Here is a 22,726-nt window from a genome sequence, read left to right on the forward strand (position 1 = left end):
TAAAACAAATGCAAGGAAGTCAAGGGCTTTTATACTTCCTTTTCCTCATCGGTGCTGGTTATTTTTTAGGCTTTGTTGAGAAGTTGAGAGTTGGCTTACTGGTTGTGGCTGCGGAAGGGAGTTTGATTGACTGCACATGTGTTGTGCCGTGCATACATTACAGAGGGCACAAGGAGGCTGAGTGTCCTCAGAGACACACTTCTGAAAAGAGTAGTTGACTCAGGCCCCACCTATACAGAGCTCAGTTCCTAAAAATAGATAGTTGCATCCTTTAGACACAGGGCTAAAATAAATTCAGCCGTCCCATCTACTTGCTTGATAGACCCTTCAGTGGAGCTGGCCTCCACTCCACCCATTGCTTTCAGGGGACTGGGAAATTCGCTGTACAGGAAACAAGGGAGGAAACTTCTCTGTGAAGACCTGTAAAGATATATGACATTTCCACGAACTTGGGGTTAATTCTAAATATTACAAAAGGTATGTGTTATGTAGTCACTGATAAGTGTCTGCTTCCAGAGTTGTAATATGTTCTTGTTCCTTGCTTAAGATCAGTGAAGACCATAGGTCAAATTGTATTTGTTATCAAGGCAAATGTTCAGTCAGTTTTTGTTTTATGACAATATTTAGCATGACTTCATATTAGTAAACTTAGGGCTTCATTTATTAGTCTCTTTCCAGAATAGTTAGCGTTTTTCATGTTTAGGATTGAAGAATAATGAGCCAAACTTGATAAACAGTCATGAGTGAAAAATTATACTTCAATTTATAGCTAAAATGGAAAATAAAAAAATTTAGTGTATCTTCTATGAGCATAAATTGATCATGTATACAGTGAGTATGTTTAAAACCCTAAGCTATATTTCTTAAAATCTGCTGAGGGAAAGAAAGAGTTTAAAATATTTTCAACTGTTGCAGCTTGCTCAGAGAAATGTGTGAAATGTATTCTTTCTCCAGCCTTAGTTTGATTTTGTGCTTCTTGCCCTAGCCACTGTCTCCTCTCCTCTGGGAGTATTACTGGAGTAAGGATTAAAGAATCAGGTTCTTACATGTTTTGCAGAATCAAGAAAAGGACTGTCAGTTGAATCTGCCAGCCCTAATTATAGTAACTCTAAACTTAAAGAGAGAAGACTGAGATTTTACTTCAAAAATCGCATGCCCTATATACTGTTTCAAATGAATTTTTTCTGTCTTCAGTTGCCCGTGAACACCTTAATTTGGTCCTGTTGTGCCTTAAATGTTTAGATATTAGTGACTGAAGTGATTTGGGAGAGATAGTGTAACAGAATCTCTTAAGACACCAACTAAAAGCAAGGACACTTTAAGATTACATAATACAGGGTTTAAATTTAGCCAGCTGGTGCTGAACTGAAAGATATTTTATTTTTACCAGCGCTCTATTTGGTCACTGACGAGCTGGAGGTTATTTGAATTATTTTAAAATTTTATGTGCTGGGTGCCAAAGGAAAGTAAAATATTTACCTCAGCTACATTCAGAGCTGTGAATTTTAATATAAAAGAGCACCTGTTCTGAGCTTTAGAAGGTATTACCATTGAGTGGCAAAAATATTGAATCAGAAATGAGAAAGTCTTGAATTCTATGCTTAAATATTTCTCTACTACTCTGCCTAATCTTTGAATACGTTACCTTTTGGCTATTAATATGTAAACAAACGACTAGCTCCATTTTTTTTTAATTTATTTACTTATTTATTTTTCATTTTAGGAAGGAGGTAATAAGGTTTATTTTTATTTATTTTATTAATGGAGGTACTAGAGATTGAACCCAGGACCTCATGCATGCTAAGCATGCACTCAACCACTGAGCTATACCCTCCCCGACCCTTTTATTTTTAAAGATCCATTTTTAAAAGTCAGTCGGCATTTCGGATGTCTTCAATGTGGCAAAGCGCCAGCCATTTGGGGAAAATGTAGACTGGAGTTTGGAGTAAATATTTCTGCATGCAGTGTTGGACATCTTAAAGGTATAACTTCCCTCAACTACCTGAAAAATAAAAATATACATTATTAAATAATCACAGAGGGCTTCAGAAAATGTTCATGTGAAAATGTTCATGTAAAAATGTCAGTTGGACGTCAGGTCTTCTGTGATTACAGAAGAAGAAAGGGTTGGGTGTCTTTCCTCAAGTTTACTTTTGGTTTAAAAGCACACAAAGTTCCTAGATAATTAATTCACTATTGTTAATTAATTCACTACTGTTTACCATTCATAGCTGTCTACTATTCAGTCGTTTCCAGTATTCTGCCTCTCACATTTACCACAATTGAAAAACTTCTGCACATCAGTATTTCTATTCGTTTGGTAGAATGTTACTTATGATGAGGCAGTTTGGGGTTGGACTCCCTTGGTGACCCTGGTACTGGGAGCTGAGGTTTCGTCTCTTGTCTCTCCTGCGCTCTCTCTCTCTCTCTCATGCACACACACAACTGTGGGCCGTAAGAGAGTTTTGTAAGACTTGTCTGTTAGCGAGGAGTCATGTCTGGTTTCAGTAATTTATAGACCAGGGCAGACACCTAATAAGTGACTGGCAGTAGAATTCCAAGATTTCTGATTGAACAATCTGTGGGGCACAGAACTTAACTGACATTCCGTTGTCCTTTTTATTTGCTTCCCACCCCCTCTTTTGAAAGCCTTCAAGTTACACTTTTAAATTTAATTAATTTGCAATTTGTTTTTTCCTGCTTCTGAAACAAATACTTGCTCATTCAAATTACAGGTTCATCCCTTGCAGAGTGTGGGTAACTTCAGACTTTTCTGATTCAAGCATAACTTTTTTTTTTTTAAGAAAACTGATGTATTCAATATAGGTACATAGTCTTTATGTGACTGTGTGATATTGATATGTTGTATTGTTTTGTTTGGATTTTGTTTTGTGATATTGATATGTTGTATTGTTTTGTTCCTGACACCAAATGGGTGGTGTTTTCTGACACCAACCAATTCTCCAATTCTCTGACACCAACTGTGTGTAGAGCAGTTCAGTTCAATTCTCACACTAACTTTCAGAGTTAGAGCAGAACCTACAGATTGCCTCCCCTTCAGCTGCTAACCCAGGTTACAACTCAGGAGCAGACAAGTAGAAAGGATGCATAGACTAAGAAGGAGGTGTGTGGCACAGAGCTTGCAAGCTCTCTTGGACTCACCACCCATCAGCATGTTCATCAACCTGGAAGCTCACTAAATCCTGTTGTTTAGAATTTTTATCAAGATTTCATTATGTAGGATGATTGGCTGGGTCACTGGCCATTGGTAATAGGACTGAATCTCTAACCCCTCTCTGCTTTTCAGAGGTGGGAAGGGGGCCTGAATGTTCTAACTCTCTAACCCCTTGGTTGGTTTTTCTGGCGACTAGCCCCCATCCTGAAGCTGTCTCTTCCCCCGACACCCTTACCCACACATGAGGCCAGGAGTTATCTTGTTAGCTTGCGTACCAAAGACATCATCACTCAGGAGATTCCCAGGGTTTTAGGGGCTCTGTTCAGGAAACAGGGACAAAGACCAAATTTTATTTTTTATTATGCCACATATATCCACAGTGTTACTTCTCCTTCTATGAAATACTACCTATAAACTCCAGAGTAAAAATTTCATACTACTTACATCCCTAATCATTGGAATCCTTCTCTTGCAGTTTTAACTACCATGGATATTTTTCTATTTGTACAATATAATCAGGAACAGCACAAAGAACAATCCCAACCAGGCAGCCAAAGAAAAAGGAAAGGTTTTGTTTCTTTAAAAAAGTTGAAAATCAGCAAATTCGATGAATTATTTGTATCAGTTTGGATACAACAAATGACAGTGTGACTATATTTAATGACTCTTGGGACTTGGCCTGAATGATGGCATGAAAATAATCTGCCAGTGAGCAGTGCAATAGGTAATCCAAATTCCTGGTAGAGTGGCTGTACTTCTTAAAATGTCACGAAGGATAAAAGGAATTTATTACATAGATAACACAAAGAACCTCAGTGTCTGTTTGATTTAACACTTTTAAGTTCTAGATAAGAAAGCTGAGGCACAGAACATTAACTAGTCACTCTTACAAGATTTAAACAAAGAGAACTAGAAACCGACTCTCTTGACTTACATCTCAGTGCTATATGTCATTCTGCAAAGCTTTGTGCCAGAACATACCCCAACCCCACTCCACCCTGTGACTTGGAATAGTTTTTGAGGTACACCTTGATAAAGACTTTTCCCTAGCAGTAGGGTGGTTTGTATTTTGGTTTTTTGGGGTTTTTTGCTTTTTATTTTGCATTTCATGTTTCTCTTAAAATTAAGATAAATTATGGAAAAGGAGACCTGATTCACATATTCATCTAAAACTCAGAAAATGGTGATTGGTTTCTTTTTTTAACTCTACTAAGCATTTAAGTTTGCTCATCTTCAGTACAAGCTGAGCTCTTCCTCCCCTTACCCCCGCCCCTCCGCACCATCAGTCTTGTCATTGGACTCATCATTTTTCACTGCTCTTTTTTGGCAGACCTTCAAGTAGGCTTTTGTTTTCTATATTTTTCTAATTGTATGCAGGATATATCCTGTTGCCTGGTGAGCTAAATACTTCAGATATGTCTGACTGTTCAAAAGTAAATAATTGCCAAACTGCTCCAGGCATACATATGACAAAATAAATATAATACTGAAAGAATTTATTTTGGGAAATTTCTGTTTGTCAAAGATCCAATAGCATATTTCCCCCAAATCTGAATATATCAGCATGTGTATTTCTAAATGCATTAACTTGGTAGTTACCAACATAGAAAACCTAAAAAAAAAATTATATCACTATTTATTTTAAAAGTGAAGTCCAGCATCATAAATGGTTTCAAAGCACGTTCTCAATGCTTTTCATGTAAAGTTTAACAGCTATGAACTGAATATAAAATAATATTCAAATAATAATTATTTTATTTAATTCATAGGAACTTAACTGCATTGAAATAAAATGTAGGCAGATCTCACATTATAAAGTAACTGCATTTTTAAAAACTAGGTATATTAAATTTTGATGAGTAGAGTCACATTTCCCGCAGTGATTTGCATTATAAATTCATAGGTGCTTTATCACTATCTCTGTTGTTGATTTTTTGGCTTGTTTGTTTTTAGTCAGTACTGTCATAATAAGAATTCAGCTTTATACTTATCTAACCACTAAGCCTTTTTGTCAAGTAATTAGACTTCATGAGTAACTAGTAAATAAGTGCTCCAGGGAAACAGTGAAGAATCTGATCACCTTTTATCTGTTTTGTAAGTGAGAATTTTTGATTGTGGACACAAGGGTCTTATTGTCAAGTTGGAAAGTTTTGGGAAAGGGACAAGAAGAAAGTGAGTTTGTCAGGGGGCTAGGAGGGTATAGCTCAGTGGTAGAGTACATTCTCGGCATGCATAGGGCTCTGGGTTCAATCTACTTTAAAAAAAAAAAAGTGATTTTGTTCACAGTATTTAAGAGTAGTCAATTCCAACTATAAGCTTTGTTTAAAATTCACTGCTTCTGCTTCTGTTGATTCCCGAGCTCTTCTCCCTGGGTACTGTATAGGGTGGAAGTCCGCTTTTGGCTACTAGGGTGAAGCACTAGGGTGAAGCCCAGCCCAGTTTCCAGCTGGAACACAGGGCCTCGAGTTACAGGTGCCACAGGAAGAGCAACTGGTGGCAGCCAGCAGCTCCACCAGCCCCTTCTGTCCTCTGTGCCATCCCAGGGCACTCAGAGTGGGAGCAGAACCTCATTAGAGCCCTGACTTCTTCAGTAGAAACTCTGCTCGCGCTCTTAGTCCCAGAGGACTCAAAAACATTTATTTTTAGGAATGTAACTGTATTAGTACATGTGTGCTTCAGTCACTGACTCATTCTGGAATGAGAATAATTTCAGGATTCAGCATCCATTCATCATCCAGAGCTGGACAACAGCCCCAAATTTAACTCTGTAAAATATCAGAGAAATGAAATTTGAAAGGAAAGCATATGTTTGTATTTAGGTTGCAGTCTTTTTATCTTCCTCCAAAGATCTTGTCCAGCTGTTATGATTGTCAACTCAAAACTACTCTTTATAGTTTCTAACAGTCCACTCTTTAAATAGAAGCAATAAATTACCTCAAACTTCAATTTTCACCTCTTTTCATTTAATTCACCATTTCAACCCAACTGGCCCCAGCTTCTCGACTATGTCATTACTATTTCTTTTAATTTGTGCTCCCTTATGCTCATACACACACACACACACATAAATGTATATGTATACGTATACATTATTTTCGGTAAAGCACAGTGTTACCTATACCTCCGTGTTGTTCTCCATTTCTTTCATATTCTCAAAGTCCATTTAGATGTTCAAAGAAAGATGAGTAGTCCTCAAATGGCAACCAATAACCACAATATCATCTGTAATGACACCTCTTTTTAACTTTTGTGTAGCACTGTATAAAGAGCCTGACACAGTTCTGTAAACATTTGTATTGAGAAAGCACCAAGTTACATCTGTATAACAGCAACAACAACAACAATAATAATAATTTTCTACAGGATTATTCTCCCATAGATAGTTATATAAAAGAAGTTCCAAGCGTTGATATATAAAAGTTCATTATTGATACCACCTTTACATTTTGAAATTAGAAACTTTTTGAATAATTTTTGAAATTAGAAAGATTTCAAAATTTCAAAATGATGCGTTATGTTCTCTTTCCCTTTCTCCTTCCTTTTTAAAAATCTCATTTCTATTAAAGACCTTTGTAATTTATTCCTTAACCCTAGAGCTGTTGCTATCCTTAAGATATGTGAAGCGTCCTCAGTTTATCAAAATCACAAAAGCATCATCTTCTAGGGCCGGAAGAGATTCCAAAGGAACCTCACATAACATTTTACTGGGAAACCAGAAAATGCTATCAAGTAAACCCTAATTAGTTGAACACAGACTTTGGAACCAGACCAGACTGCCTGGGTGTGAATTCTGGCTCTTACACTCAACCAGCTGGTTGATCTTGGGCAAAATGTTTAACCCATCCCTGTACCTATTTGCTCATCTGACAATAGAGACACTAACAGAATCTATCCCATAGAGTTGTTTTAACGATTAAGTAAATTCATATTTGTAAAATGACTAAAACCCTAGTGCCTGGCACATATAAGTACTATATAAGCTTTTGATATTATTACCATTGCTATTATTATTTAATATATGGTGCTAATATAGTATAATAACCTTCATCTCTTTCCAGAGAGCCAGATTAGAATATAAAGTAGCAAGTCATCTTAGATAAAAATATAAAGTATCAAGTTATTCTAGGTGCTGAACTCTCAAAATAACACCACAGTAAATAAAAACTCTTTAAGAGAGAAAATTATCTACCTGATTTAATAGGTTGTTTTGTTGTTAAAGGCATCCTTACAATTCAGAGATGCTATCTTGAACTAAAATTAAATTTCTGTCCCCTCTGGAGTTGTAGGAAGCTATTAAGTACCCTTTTTCTATTATAATCATCCCAACACTTGAAACTAATAATCTTCTGGTTATCCTTGATGATGTCAACAACACATTACTTCCAGAAACTGAACTCTTCAACCACTCAACACTAATGGCTCTGTCTCCCTTCCGATGGAGCAGCTCATGGCCACATATTGGACCTTGTCATACTTTGACTTAGTTTTTAGACTCTCAAAATACTCTTTTAGATCACAGTTTTCTTTCTTTTCACCTAAAACTGATCTTGACCCACAGCAAAGTCTTCCCATCCCCAACGCATCCTCCCCATCAGCCCCTCTGCCTTTGCCTCATCTTTCTGTATCTTGGATCCACTCACAGTGTCTGAGTAAAGATGGAAGGAAAACTGTCACTCAGGAGGGAGGCATTGTAAGATGAGGCTGTGGGGACTAGACTGTTTATCAGGAGAATCTAAAGCAGAAAAGGCAAAGGAGAATCCCAGAGTGGAAGAAAAAGCAAAATTTTATGAGCCAGTGAAATGGTGCAGTGCACCAGGTTTGAGGGATGAAGCTAAGCTGTAAATAGGAAAATAAATCACAAGGTCAGAAGTAAGGGGAACTAGGAACAAGACAGAGTAGAGCTTAGGATAGACTAGTGCACGCATTTCAAACTAAGGCCAAGAACAGTTCAGGACTGTTGGTGGCCCGGTGTTAAGGACTCCTGACTCTAGGCTTCAGGGATGGGTCTAAGAGCTTAAAGGAACCATGCTAGACCTACTGCCCACTCAGCCTGGGCCTAGTTGTCAGCTGCAACAGTAGAGCTTCCATGGATCCTGTGTCATTTGTCTCCACGTTCTTAAGCTGACTCTATCTCACCAAAAGCCAGTTCAGCATTTTCCCTATAATCTGATATTTTTGCTCCCATTCCCGGGCTGCTGTTTATGTGTGTGTGTGTGTGTGTGTGTGTGTGTGTGTATACACACACACATATATATGTGTATATATATATTCTTATATTTATTTAAATATATATATTTAAAGGTTCATGGTTTTGTACATAAGCTAATACCCAATAATAATTTTATTCATTTTTAATGACTGTTCATCACATTCACCATTATTCCTGACAATCCCAGATGTGCTCAATTCTAATATATAATTGGAAAATTTGGGAATGGTAACAAGTTTGTGGGTAATATTTTTTTAAAGCCATGTTGAATTTTAAAAGGTTTGGCAAGGTAAGATTAGGACTTAAGTAGTTACTAGAGACGTACATTGATATAATATGGATGAAACTGAGAACTGATGGAGTGTGGGTGGTAAAACAAAACAGAAGACTGGGATAGAGCCCTGAAGAATATACATGGTTTGGTATCAAGAAGTGTGCGTGTGTGTGTGTGTGTGTGTGTGTGTGTGTGTTTCAGGAGACTGGTAGTGATAAATGAGTGTTATTTCTGTCTGGTCTAAGCTACTCACCAACTCCATACTCAGTTTTGAGATTTTATAAAGAATAATGCAGACAGTGCTACAAGGCATCAGCATTTTTGTTTCCCTCTTGTAAGATACTTCTTGTAATGGTGAGCGTTAGGCTTGGTGAAGTTTATGACATTTTCCTAGGGCCCTGCACTGCTGGTGAATGGGACCTAGGGCTTTCTGCCACATCTGTTTTCCTTGGCAGGTTTCCAGCTCAGAACTGCCCTGGGACACTCTGAAAACCTACTAAGGCCTTCCTCTTAGATCTGATAAAACAAATAGGATACTACCTGTGATTCAATGGTCTTCCAAGGAAAAGTGTGTGTGTGTGTGTGTGTGTGTGTGTGTGTGTGTGTTTGCATGTTCTGTCTGTAGTCCTGTATTTGGCTTAGTGGGCTGGGGAGGTTAGTTATTTTCTTCTGGGTAGAACCGTGATGGAGACGTGAATGTATTTGGAATTTTTTAGCTATAACACTTCTTGAATTTCTTTCTGCAGCTTCGTAATAACAGGAGAATTTCTGGCAGAAATTAAACTTGGCAGAGAGCCCAAAGTTGACTGGCTTCACTTTCCAAACAAACACTTTTTGTGCAGTTCTAATTTTCACCTGCTCATGTGGTGTCCTGCTGAGCATTTTCGGTGATGAGGTAGATTTTGTTGTGGGAGACTCACAGGTTCACAGACAAGACGTTTATTTTTGCTCCCACCTGGAAGCTCTAATCCCAATGTTCACATTGTGACTCTGCTTAAATAACTTTTGCTACAGAATTTGGAACTTGTTTTCTACTCTTTAGAAAGAAATAGGAGAGAGACCTTAACACAGGCTATCAACAGGAGCCATGAAAAGATGGGCATTGAGTTTTGCGGTATTATTTCAAGGTAAACTCATTCAACAAATGTTTAATGGGCATCCACTGTGTATAAGTCATGATGTTAAATACCTGTGAAGTTGGTCATTTTTACCTCAACTGTCAGTTTGCTTCTCGGCAATTTAGGAATTTTAGTTCTAGGTGATAATAAAAATGTAATAACCAGTTCTGTGAAAGTGTTAGGAAAGGCTCTGCCACTTATTGTTAGGGGAAGCACAAGCATGTTATCCTTAGAAGTGCATTATATTTCTCCTACCCCACACGAGGACCCACAGGGAGCATTTCTGGCCACTTCGTGATGGCCAAGCCTTTCATATTCACAATGTAGGTGTCACCATGTTGTAAACTGATGAAGCTAAGAGATACTTTGACTGAAATCATGGTGAAGATGGTTATTCAGGCTACTAGAAAACTTAAGAGACAGAAACTGATGACTTCCTGGGTAGTTCCAACCTGCAGTTGTAGTAGTGTCTAAAATTTTTAAAATAATCTTCAAAAACAAACAAAGAGAGGCTTAACTTTACAGTATGATTTCCCATTCAGTACGTTGTTCTAATGCAGTGGGAGTTCACACTAAGTTGAAGTAACTTTGTCCATCTGCCTGAGGCTTTTGGTACCTAAAAGGAGTGGTCCTGGAAAGTGATTTTATTTTAAAGTTGGGAGAGCCTAGCTTTATATGGAATTTTACAAAGTATATTAAATGTAATTTTTAATTGCTTTTTATATTTCATTCCCTTCAACTTTTTTCTTCTCACCTTCTACTTCACTTAAGTTTAAATATCATTGGTCTAGGGTAATTTTGTTGGCAAGTTTTAATTAAATTCTTTGTTGTTCACAGATGTGACTGCCTTAATGTGTAGGGAAAAGAGCAAGTTTCAATCTGAGTAACATTTAAAGGCTGATTTTTACACTTCGCCCTTTAAAAACAGGAATGAAGTAAGCAGCATAAACTGAGTTCCTCCTCTGACGGCGCTCTCATAGGATTAGGTTTGGAATTCAAGGGAAGTGAAACAAATGCCAATGCCAAAATTTTAAAGATAAGTAACTATAAATAAATTAAAGGATGATGAGACTGACTAACTATGTATTCCATGTGTATCTTAAGCAGGGAAGACTATTAAATTACTTCCACTCTTTGGACTGTTCTTAGTACCAGCGTATCATTAGGAAACTGACATCATCTCTTTCTTTTGAAACTACAGTCTGCATTTGTATGCAGAGGGTATTTAGGGCATGTTAATGGTGACAGGAAGAGTAACCTAGCACCTGACTGATTCCAAGTTTTGATATATTAAAATTATTATAGCTTTCATTTATAAACATCCTTGTTCTAAATTCAAAAGACTAATCAACGTGTATACAACATCATCTAATGTCCCCTGTGATTATGGGCGACAATAATCAGAAAGTAGTTGTGACAGTACAAACATCAAGTTTGTGAACAAGTTCTGATTACCTTTCTTTTTAGAGCATATTAGAAGAACTTATAGCTTTGGTAAGAAAAACTCTCCATGGATTCTTAACGTTTCCGCTTAACATTCGAAGCTTGCTCTTCCTAACCAAGAAACATTTACCTGACTAAAGATCACATCGTTTGGATAGTGTTTATTTCTTTTAGGTAGAATTTTTCTAAGTATATCACTTCTCTGAAAGAGTGAATTTACTTTTATTCAGCAAGCAGAATGTTGCATTCTTTAAGCATTTTTATTTTTCTCCTGATTGCTTAGCTTTCCAAAGACTGTTCAGTAAAGAAAGTATGTGGAATGAGTGTGGTTTCCTTTCTTTGATCAAGTCTATCAGCCATTAAGTTCAAAAGAAAAGCATATCAAAATACACTGTTGTTTGTGGACTTAGGCAGAGAAAGCATTTTAAACAGAGGCTTAAGGTCATTGAAAAGAGTTTGAGTAAATTCAGAAACTGAACTTCTCTAAGACAAAAGGCGAATTGAATTAAATACATTTTATTATTCAAAGGAAAAGGATGATTAGTAGGAGAAAAGCTGTGACACCATCAATTGTCTAAGTCAGTGAGAGTCAAAATTTAATGATTTGGGCTGTCTTTTAATATCCTTTGTCAAAGTAAATCTCAGATACTAACCTGAACAGAGAGGTGAAAGCTGGAAAGAGGGTGAAGAATCGGGGAATTCCTAAAAACAGATCTGGAAACCTCTGGCTTTTCCCGAATGCAGCTAGCACAGAAATTATTTAAGATAATAGTAAGTTGGTAACGTTCCTACCCTGCCTATGCTCAAACAGTTCAAAGATGGGCATGCCAGGAAGGTGATTTTCAGAGCTGCGAATGATTAAAGGCTCATTCGCATTATGTTACTGTTGCTTATTTTTGATATATTAGGTACGAACAGTACACCTAGAACTAAACAAAACAGTTCAGCATACATGGACTAGCTTCATATGGGATTTCACAAAGACTGCAAGAAAAGCAGATCGTTTTAGGGAAAGACAAATTCTGAGCTAGTATGCAGTATGAATAGAAAAAGGAGCATATTAGGAAATAACGGGAGAAAAAGAAGTTACATCAAAGAGGGAACAACTCAGGGAGAGATGAATAATGTAGAAAGATACCAACTTTGGGCTTTTCGGGAACAGAGACTTTAGAAAAAAAGGGATGAAAATCAATTTAAATAGAAGGAATACTCAGATTAAATAGAAAGAATACCTATATTCAAACTAACCAAATGTAAAAACAGCTCTTTATTCAGCGGTTATCAAACACCTAAATAAAGCTACTTACTCAAAGTACTTAGCAAAGGTACCTAGCAATGCAGAGGTACTTAGTAAAACACCAGTGGAATGGATCATAAGGGAGGAATTCAGGATCCTTCTCTTTGCCTTTGGAAGGCAGCGCCAAGGGCAGCAGAGACTTAGGGAGGGACCCAGTTATTACTTCCTGACTGGTCCAGGCCAGGGTTCACTGTGCCAAGCCCACTGCTCACAGGCCCCATAGGAAAATGAAAAATGTGAATAACTTTAAGTGATGGTTTCACGATTTTACCTAAAAAACAGAGAGCAGGGGAAAACATGAGGAACCATTTGCAGGGATAAAAGGAGCAGATCTGTCCCTGCAGCGTGATACACCAGGACGTTTTTTGTGAACTTTACATTTTCAGGGGATGCTCTCTTGCTTGCTGTGAAAAGTTGACGGCTCACTGGCCAGTGCCTCATCACAGATAAACGAGCACTTTGGATATCCTGTACATTGATACTCTTCTCTTTCATGTATTTTCTCCATTCCTGTGGCCATAGGAGCAGGACTATGCCACTTTCTTTGCCCCAATCTCTACCTGTACTTATCTCTTCTTTCATGATTTATTGTGTTCTCCTTGTTTCAAGCAACATGATGGATACTTGACTTATAAAGAGGAATGGAATATCCTGACAGCCTTTAGATTCATAGGGACCAGAGCCAAGTCCTGTTCTTCCTACTTGCTAGCTTTGAGATCTGGGAAAGTGTTACAACTTTTTATTATTCTCAGATTTGTATCATCTAAGATTATCTGGATAATAATACGTAGGATATATAATAGCGCCTAAAGTGACTGGCAGATAATGAGCATTTATTATTTATTATGTGCAAATTACTTTGTAAAACTCCTTAAGGTCTCCTCCTCCTTCAGGCAATCATGTGGTTCTAGAATCATTCTCAGGATAAGGGTAAGAGGAAAGAGGCTTCAAGAAGTTAAGCAGTTTGCTTACAGTCAAAAGTAAGTGTCAGAGATAGAATAAATACCGGGCTTTCTGGGTCCACAGTGGATGGTTAATCTTCCTGTGGGTCTGCCTCCTGCAAGATCAAACCAAATAGAACCTGGTGTAAAACAGGTTTTCGAAATGAGCTTAACTTGTCCCTGTGCTGGGGGGACTTGCATGTAGGCAGAAGGGGAGAGTAGTGGGGAGGGCAGAGAGATTCAAAGATACACTGAAAAGTAGTAAGTAATATAAATAGAAATGTAGTTTTCAAATGTTTAAAGAGCACAGCAGAGGGAGCTACTCCCTGCTTAGGTTAAGTAGGGAAAATCTGAACAGAAATTGAGCCACTATGAGAATACCTATAATTGACTTTTCAGTCCCATCAAATCTGATTGGGCTTGATCCATTTTAATTCAATTTCATCTTCATATGAATGAATGTGATTTTGGAGGCAGGAATGTGGCATGTGTGCCTCCAAGGAGTCTCCACCTAAGGAGGGCGCCATTTGGTGTGTCTTCAGACAAGCCATCTTCCTTGGCATGGCCAGCCATCTGGGAACTTTTTTTGTTCATAAGTCAGCATATTGAAACGATGCAACCTGTTGTATTTCTGTTTTAAGAGATAAAGCCAGATCAACACTTCTTAGAATACTGTATTTCTTGAGGCCGTCTCTGGTATTTTTCTTTCAAGTAGAAAAGGACCGAATATATGGTGATTAAATCATGCCCAGCCCTGGGCACCGTGCTTGGTCACAGTGGATGGGCAGTAGATGTTAACTGAATGTATGACTAAAGCCTTAAGAAGAGAGTTTATCAAATGTCCTTATTGTATACCTGGGATGCAGATTTAGACACGCAGAAACTTTGATGGGAGCATGACACCACCCCCATGCCCTGAGGCAAAGCAGATCAATAGAAAATGAGAGAAGTGGACCTTGCGCTGCATTTTCTTTCCCTTATAGTAAAGCTGGTCCCTTTCCCTGCTCGCTTGGATCAATACCTAACCCCTTCTCAAGTTTGTTTTCTATAGTGACCGAAGAAATATAACTGAGGAATTTGCTTTGATTTCTAATTCTAAACTCAAGCTTATAAAGACAAAAAAGGATATACTTAGCACCATAGAAATTCAACTTATTGGCTTCCCCCTGATTTATCCTTAGATACACTGAAATAAATGTCTGGAAAGGATTTGTGTATAGATATTTAGGAAGCAGAAAGTAGGATTCATACCGTTAATTAAAAATTTACTTTATAATAAAATGCTATATTTTAATGAAAAATATTTACGTAGAAGACTGTGTAGAGTCAAATAGCCTTGTATTCAGATGTACATGAATTTAATTCCAGACTCAGCCACTTCCTATATGATTTTATCTTTTCCGTGTTACTTTAATCATCATTAAAATGGAAATACCACCCAAAGACATGGTTGTTTAAGAATTAGATGTAAAGTAGATGTATAAGAATACATGTAAAATGATTAGCACATAGTTGATACTCATTAACAGACAGTTATCACTGTTTTAATACAAGTCTTTTTGTGCTAGGGGAAAATCTAATAAGAGATTTATGTTGTAAAAATATGCATCATCTATAGGCACTTAATAGTTTTACTTTATTTGACTATTTCAAAGAAATTTAAGTCATTTTATTCAATTATTGATTTTTTAAACTAGCCAATTCTTTAACTAAACTATGCAATTAATTAAGAATATTTAGTAGCAATAAGATTAAATTTTCAAATATGCCCAAGCTAGCGCTAGTAACATACTAATGGTTATTTAATTTCTATCTAAATTCTATTCATTTATTACTGCTCTCGTACCAGGAACTCTTCCTGTGAGATGATAGGGGCTGCAGACAACAGAAAACAAGTCTATACGAGAAGAAGTTATTACAATTAGAAATGGCAGTTCTGTTCCCCAGAGAGATTAGAATCTAAATAGACATTTAAGCCGAGTAGGTGGACATTTATTCTTTCAAGCATGAAGAAACTCAAAGATGTTTCCATCACAGAGTGGTTTGTTTATATAAATCTGTGAGATCTGGAGGAGCTGGAACCAAACTATGACTTAAGAGTCTACCGTGTAGCGATCTGTGACTCGGTCAGGTATATGTATGTGTACAGTGGATGCTTGTGATGGTTTCCTATTGCTGCTGTAACAAAGCACTGCAAACAATTGTAAGCACCAACAGTTGAGGTGATCTGTTTTTGTTAAAGTATAAAACATGGTAATCAGATGAATGGATGGACTTTGGGGGAGGTGACAAGAGTACACACAACAACACAATGCATTTGGGGGGAATGGTACCATTGGGAGGTTAGTTTAAAACGTATCATCTGATTCACCGTTCAGGTGCTGGCAGGATGGGCAATACAGCCTTTGTGCTGTCAGGGGATACACTTTCACTCGTTGCTCTTTGCCCTTCTTCTCCATGTTTTTTAAGAACTGTAAATTAATCAAGATTGTGCTATACACTTGCTCTTTCACTTTATTCTCCATCTACTTCTTGGTTTTATAATATTCAAATGAGCGTAAAATAGATAAAACTCAAATTGATTACAAATTTGACTTGGCAGTAGCATTCTGAATGTTTAAAAGAGATGAATTTTACTATTAGCTGAGGGATATGCAAATATTAAGAATTATAGAAAATTTATTCATGCTAATGGCTCTGAGTCTATGGTCTGTCCATTGGTATGATATCCTGTACACAAATCCAAGCTGGGTTATAGATCATATATTTACATTTGACAGAATTCAGTTCATCACTTCCAATTTAGTTCTAAATCAGTTTTTCTGAGCACCAGGCAGTTGACTTCTTTATAATACGTCCAGAACATAAGCGTGAGGCTATTAATGTGTCACCAAAAGGGTGTTTGCCTCCTTGAAGCTGGTATGGGTGTCTGCGTCAGTTCTGTGGGTTTCCATGTGACAGACCAGCTTATTTTCTGCCTGGCTTTTTGTCTGGACTGAATAAAATCTTCTTCAACTAAGTGTAGAAAATTTCCAAGGAAAAAAAACATTAAATTCTCATTTTTCTGCTCAAGGGTTCAAATTACTATTAAACTTTAGAATTTCTTTTGAGTCATAATTATACACTGGATTGGCTATCTAGGACTATTGGTTTATTGTATATATTTTTATTGCAGATGCAATGAGTCAGTTAACAACAAAAAAGGCATCTCTTCGTTGTTTGAATTTTTCTTCATCTGTTTACTTGGGAAGGTGATTGTCTGGGTTTGTCTTTTGGTTTCTCGATACCTGTACTTCTTAAGTTGTAGCATAGAATTGTACTAAGTCACACAACCTGGAGCCAGACTGTCTGGCTTCCCTCCAGCTCTGAAGCTCACCAGCCATCTGACCTTGAGGAAGTTTTACAATCTTTCTGTGTCTCTGTTTCCTTATCTGTAAAATGGAGATTAAAAATAAATATAGTCTCTACCTCACAGTGTGGTTGAGAGCATTACATAGACTGTCTGACATGCAGAAAGCACTTTATACATACTTGCTATCTTTTTTTTTTTTAGTTGTAAATCATTCTTTTGAATCCCTTATACATTTTTTCACTAACGTTAGTTTCTTTTTCCAACCTGTCAGTGTTCTTTACAGAAAATTAACACTGTAGCCTATTTATTATAATTGTCCCTCTTCTGTTTTTCTTTTGCCTTATACTTTTTTTGATTTTCTCCACTTTGAATATTTATGCTTAAGAAGTCCAACTGAAGTCATTTTGTAAATTACTTACATTTCTCTAAGGATTTTTCATCATTCTAAAAATCATTTAACCCTTTAGTCCATCTAATACTTCATATGTAATATACAGTATGGTGAGGAAATCTTAAATATTTTCCTCAAAATCATTACCGAATTTTCCCAACATGATTTGTTGGCATGTGGCTGTTTCCTCCCCTTTCTGCATCTTTCTCTCTTCCACATAGTCACACATCCAACTCCTTCATGTGTCAGCGCAGATGTTCCACTTCTCAGGATGCCTTCCCAACACCTGTCTCATCGACACACCCCAGGGGATTAGGTTCTCCCCTGTAGGCTTCCAACTCACCTGGTGCAAACCCATTAACTACTTCGGTTATAATTGACTGTCTCTCTTTCCAACCAGACTGAAAGCTCTGGAACAAAATGAATGTGTCTCATGCATATTGTAGATAATATTTGTTTCATATAATGTAATAAGTATATTAAGATAAACTTTATTAATTATATAATTCAAATAATTTATTTTTGAAATTTCATATGTCAAAGATGGAAGGAGGTTAAAGTCATCCACAGCAATTACATTCCCATAAAATTCTCCTTCCTCTTGTTACAGATGATCTGTGTATGTTTCTGTACTGTGCTAGCCAGCGTGGAGGGGCCCCTAGTTGGTACAGCTCCCTCGTGGGGTGGCATCATCTGTCTACAGAGTAGCCTTCTATTTCATTTAACATATTTTTGTCTTTAATGCTGCTTTGCATGAAAGAAATAAAGTCCTGATAACATCTCTTCACTTATTTTTGTCTGGTGGTTTCTTGCCCGGTATTTTCTTTTCAAGTTTTGTGTCTTGCAGGTGGCATACGGTTGGATTTATTTGTCTTTGTCTTTTAGTGTGAAGTTTGACCCATGTTTATTTTCACAACTATCACATTTGGTTTTATTCCTACCTTCTTGGTTAGGTATTATATGTTAAGGACCTTTGTTTTCTTTTTGGCTGACTTTTGTTCCATGGACTGTGTTTGACATTTTGTTGACTTCTCACATGAGTACCAACTTGGATTCGTGTAGACTTCCAGTTCACAAAACTAAAATTTCGGTAACTGGTAATCAGTTCCCTAATTCCTTTTAGTGTTCAGTGTCATAAAGATATCTCAGGATGCCTGAGTTTTGTTTCTTTATCACAGAAACTCTTCATGTATCTGGATAATTGTAGAGCTTTTCTTTTTCCTTGAATCTGAAATGTTTTACCAGGATTTGCAGATATCTTGGGGTTTTAAAATGAAATTTATTCCTGGATTATGGTAAATATTTTAAATCTATTCCCAAATTTTATTTTCAGTAAATTTTTCTTCTATTGTATCTCATTTGTTGTTCCCACTCTCCCATCATCCCATTGAAATGCTATTATATTGTAGTTTGAATTTTGCTGTCTGTTCTCTGTCTCTGTCATCATCTTTCACATTGTTGTCGATATGTTATTGGCTTTCTGTTCTGCAGCATATTTTACTCTATTAATTGCCTTCAATGTGTATTTTAATTCTTCTAAAAAGACTTTAATACCCTTAGTTCTTTTCTCCCTTCTGATAACATTCCTTTCTTCTGACTTCACCTCAGCTAGTAAATCAGTCACACCTCTGATTATACCTCTGCTGTAAATCAAACAGAAAATATCAGCTTCACAATCCAGACATTAGCAAGTGGTCTCTTAATGAATAAAGAGGTCAAAGTATTTTTCTTATTCTATAGACGTTCACGTAATCTATACTGGGTTGGCAAAGGGAACAAGAAATGAGGTGACTCACAAAAATTTACACAGTCTTGTGTAAGCCTATTTTAAAGTACCTGGTGTTCAATATCTGTCTTTCATCCAGTAACATCCATTGCATTTTTACACAGTCATCCTTTCCATAAAACTTTATCTGCGACTACATGTTGGGAATGTGCCTCTCATATTTTGACAATAAGAAGATATATTTAAATTTAGAAAATGTGCTGACATGGAGTCTTGCTTTAGGAATAAGATCATAATAAAGCATTTGGTCTTGTGAATCCTGACACTTTAGGTATTTTCTGAATAAGCATTTTTCTGACTTTGACAGTATTTTTGAGCAATGCACTGATCCTAGCTCGATGTATCAAGTCATTAACCTTCATTTCCAAATCATTACTCTAAAAAGATGTTGGGGTTAGATTTATAACTTGTTATTTCAGATTTTTAGACAATTATTTGTTCAATGGGAAAAGAGGATAGATTTGTCATTTCTTAATGCTGTAGGAACATCCCATTTTTATAAACCACTGAATTCCATCTTTGAAATTTCCTGAACAGCTAGTTAGGAGAATGGTTCCTAACAAAGGTCTCAGTGACCCTTTTGAAATGCCTTCTGATATTAGTCTGTGCATATTTCTAAGAATTCTTCCACTGATAACAGAAATTGTGAAATTAGGAGAAAATGCCAAAATATTTTAATTACATTGACTATTCCTCATCGTTTTCTTTATCTGACATCTTAAAGCTATTATTTGATTGCCTCCAAGGAAACACAAAAGGCTGACTATGAATCTCTTCTATGACTGACTACAGGCAGATGGATAGTTGCTCAAGAAAGAAAGGTTATTCTACCTTATATTGTACTACTTTGTTTTTTAAAAGATGCTTTAAAAAAGGACTCTCAGTAGAAAGTGAAATTCAGAAAGGCATAAAGAATTTTGTAACCTGGGTAAATTTGATTGCTTGAGTCAGTTTCTTCCTTTTTAAAAACTGCAGAAGAAAAGCACATGTTTGGGGCTCATGAAAATAGATCCTGAATGACATAAATTCTCATGATTTAAGAAAAATAGAAAGTGGACATAAATTGGATCTGTCTGTAGTACATAACTTCTTATATTACAAAAAATGATAATATAAATATTTTTCCTAAGAACCTCAGAATTCTTTTAGAAAATATTCTTCTCCTTGGCTTCTAATAGTCTTCTTGGTAACAGCTTGTATTTATTTGTGGTTTATTTTCTTTAAAGTGCTTCCCTTCACACTCTTTCTGCTTTACATGATTTATTCTATTATACAAAGAATTAATATTTTGTACAGTTAAGCAATTATTTTCTTACCAGCAAATAAAACATTCTGTATTTAAGGTGCAATGGATTTGAGGCCCAGCTATGTCATTAACTCTGGAAATTTGGGAGAATTCACTGAACTTTTAAATTTTTTCATTTACTCATATGCACAAAAAATTACCTCTAAACCCCAGAGACAAGTAACTTCTAGTGCAATGGTTTTGTGATGTTAATATTTATAATGCTTTCTAACAGAAATAGTCATCTGCAAATTTCACTTTTCCCTTCCTCTTTCTCACAGACCACTTTAGCCTTATAGCATGTTCGTTCACTGTCTCTTTTACAGTTAGAGGTTCTGTTATTCCCTACTTTCCACAGGTATTTTATGACAGTGGCATCTTTTTTTCAGTAAATTATTAGCTTTTTAAAAAAATTTTGTACAATTTTTAAAGGTTCCTTTCCACTTATAGTTATTTAAAAATATGAATATATTCCCCACGTTGAACAATACACCCTTGAGTCTTACACCCAATTTGTTCTTCTGTGTTACCGTTTTCTTTAAAGTTACCCTAAACTCATTTCACACTGTTCTCCAATCTCAGTTGCATCCAAGTCTTCTGAAATAGGTGACAAGGTCAGGTGACCCACATCCCTATCTTTCTTAGCATTGCTAAGAAATGGGCTGTCTTATCAACCTTACAAATTTACATCAGGTGTTATCAGCATCAAGATAGGAGCAGACAGGTGTGCTGCCTTCTAGTACACTGGGCAGGAAGTATCACCCTGTTTTTCAGATGAAGAAATTGAAAGACACTGACTTAGGAAGTTAGGAAACAATATGGACACAGTTTGTTAATTCAAGGTAAGTTTTCCACTCCACAACCCTACCTTTGTAGGCAAACTTACTGATGGGAAAAAGAGAGGGAGAGAGATAATAGAAAAAGAGAGAGAAAGAGAGAAAGATTAAAGATGTAATGTCTTTTCTAATCAGAATAAAAAGCCCCAAGGCAATAGAATCCAAATCTCTTAATACTCAGGCAACTGATTTCCTGACTATTAATCTAAGGCATTTCCCAGTAGGATGAAAAATCATAAAACTTGAAATATTTGGAAAGTAAATACTGTCTGTAAAGTTTTGCAAAATAAACTGCTAACTTTTTGTTAAGATTAATAGAAGGACACCTTTTATGAATAATGGGCAAAATGAAATTTATATCTTAATGTGGAAAAACTTTAGTGTTCATGTTCAATAACATTTATATAGTGACCATTTACAACAAAGTAAGAAGACTACAGCTGAACATATACAGAATTTATCTGTGCAGATAATCCACAGAGAAAAAGAAAGATATATATTCGTCAGCATGTAATAGTTTCAGTAATTTCGGGGAATCTCTTTTTATCAGAACGAACTGGAGGAATTACTTTTGTGTGGATACGAGGTTTTGGAAGACAGCTGAATTTTTAAAAATAACTGACATTTATTGTGAATGTATCAGGTTGTACAATCACAGCATTCATATGTTGCAATGTCTTCCTTTTTATCTTGTTTCTTTTTGATACCATGTGAAACAAAATATAAAAATAAATATTAACTTTTGAAATATATATTTACAATTTTAATTAAAACAAATGAAAATTTTAATTGAATAAGAAGTCTCTATGGAAAACTAAGTACTCAAGGAGTCAAAATACAAATGATTTTTAATTTTTCCTGGGTCACGGAAGTTATTCTCAACTGCTGTTGTGTACATAAACCTTGAAGAAACTAATAGAAAAAAGCAAACAATTTAATGTGCTGGTTCAATGTTGGGGCGGAGTGAAGAGGTACAAAAAACAGGGCAGGGAGGGAACAGAGTGGTGGACTGTTACCTGGGATCATTTGGGCCTTGGTTCATAATAATTAAATCAAACCAATTCAAGTAACAAAATACACCAAAGATGGCTACCCTGTGAGTCTCCAAACCTATCAGCCCTAAGGTGAAAGACAGGGGATGTATGACTGTGTTACACACACACACACACACACACACACACACACACACACACACACACACCCCTACCTTACATTGATTGGTCCCAGAAAGAGCCCTTGAAATGGTTTTGGAATTAAAAATTCTTTACGAGTGGATAGTAAACCAACAAGCAGAGGAATAACAGCAAGGAATACTAGAGTAAAGAAGAAAAACTAGTTTTGAGACCAGCTCCGGCATGTATACTAAATAATGAGAGAATCATTTGAACCAGGGAGGCTGCTTATGTTCCTTTCACATAAAGAAACATTTCGATGTATTTCCTTATGCCTAAAAGGAGCTGGTTAGACCAGGTGAGACTATAGGATCTCTAAGACTTTTCTGTTTCTAACAACTGTTCTGTGATCATGCAGTCTTTCGCTTTGCTTATGAATATATAATTTCTAGTACCCTGTATTTTTGTCAGGCAGATGGCTTACATGGGAAAATATCAGACTATCTG

At 36.4% G+C, this 22,726-nt stretch overlaps 1 protein-coding gene across 3 annotated transcripts in view; it reads left to right on the forward strand.

Moving 5' to 3' along the window:
- The first annotated feature begins 308 nt into the window (after positions 1-308).
- The window catches only part of XIRP2 (xin actin binding repeat containing 2), a 69,547-nt gene continuing 47,129 nt past the window's right edge, over positions 309-22,726 (forward strand). For 2 of the 3 annotated variants that reach the window (XM_006180694.3, XM_032479617.1), the window contains exon 1: positions 309-477. The gene's annotated coding sequence lies outside the window, so the exon portion shown is untranslated. The remainder of the gene's footprint in view (positions 478-22,726) is intronic. The other variant, XM_032479618.1, reaches the window with a different exon arrangement.

The sequence above is a fragment of the Camelus ferus genome, chromosome 5, assembly GCF_009834535.1.
Source record: "Camelus ferus isolate YT-003-E chromosome 5, BCGSAC_Cfer_1.0, whole genome shotgun sequence".
NCBI classification, from domain to species: domain Eukaryota; kingdom Metazoa; phylum Chordata; class Mammalia; order Artiodactyla; family Camelidae; genus Camelus; species Camelus ferus.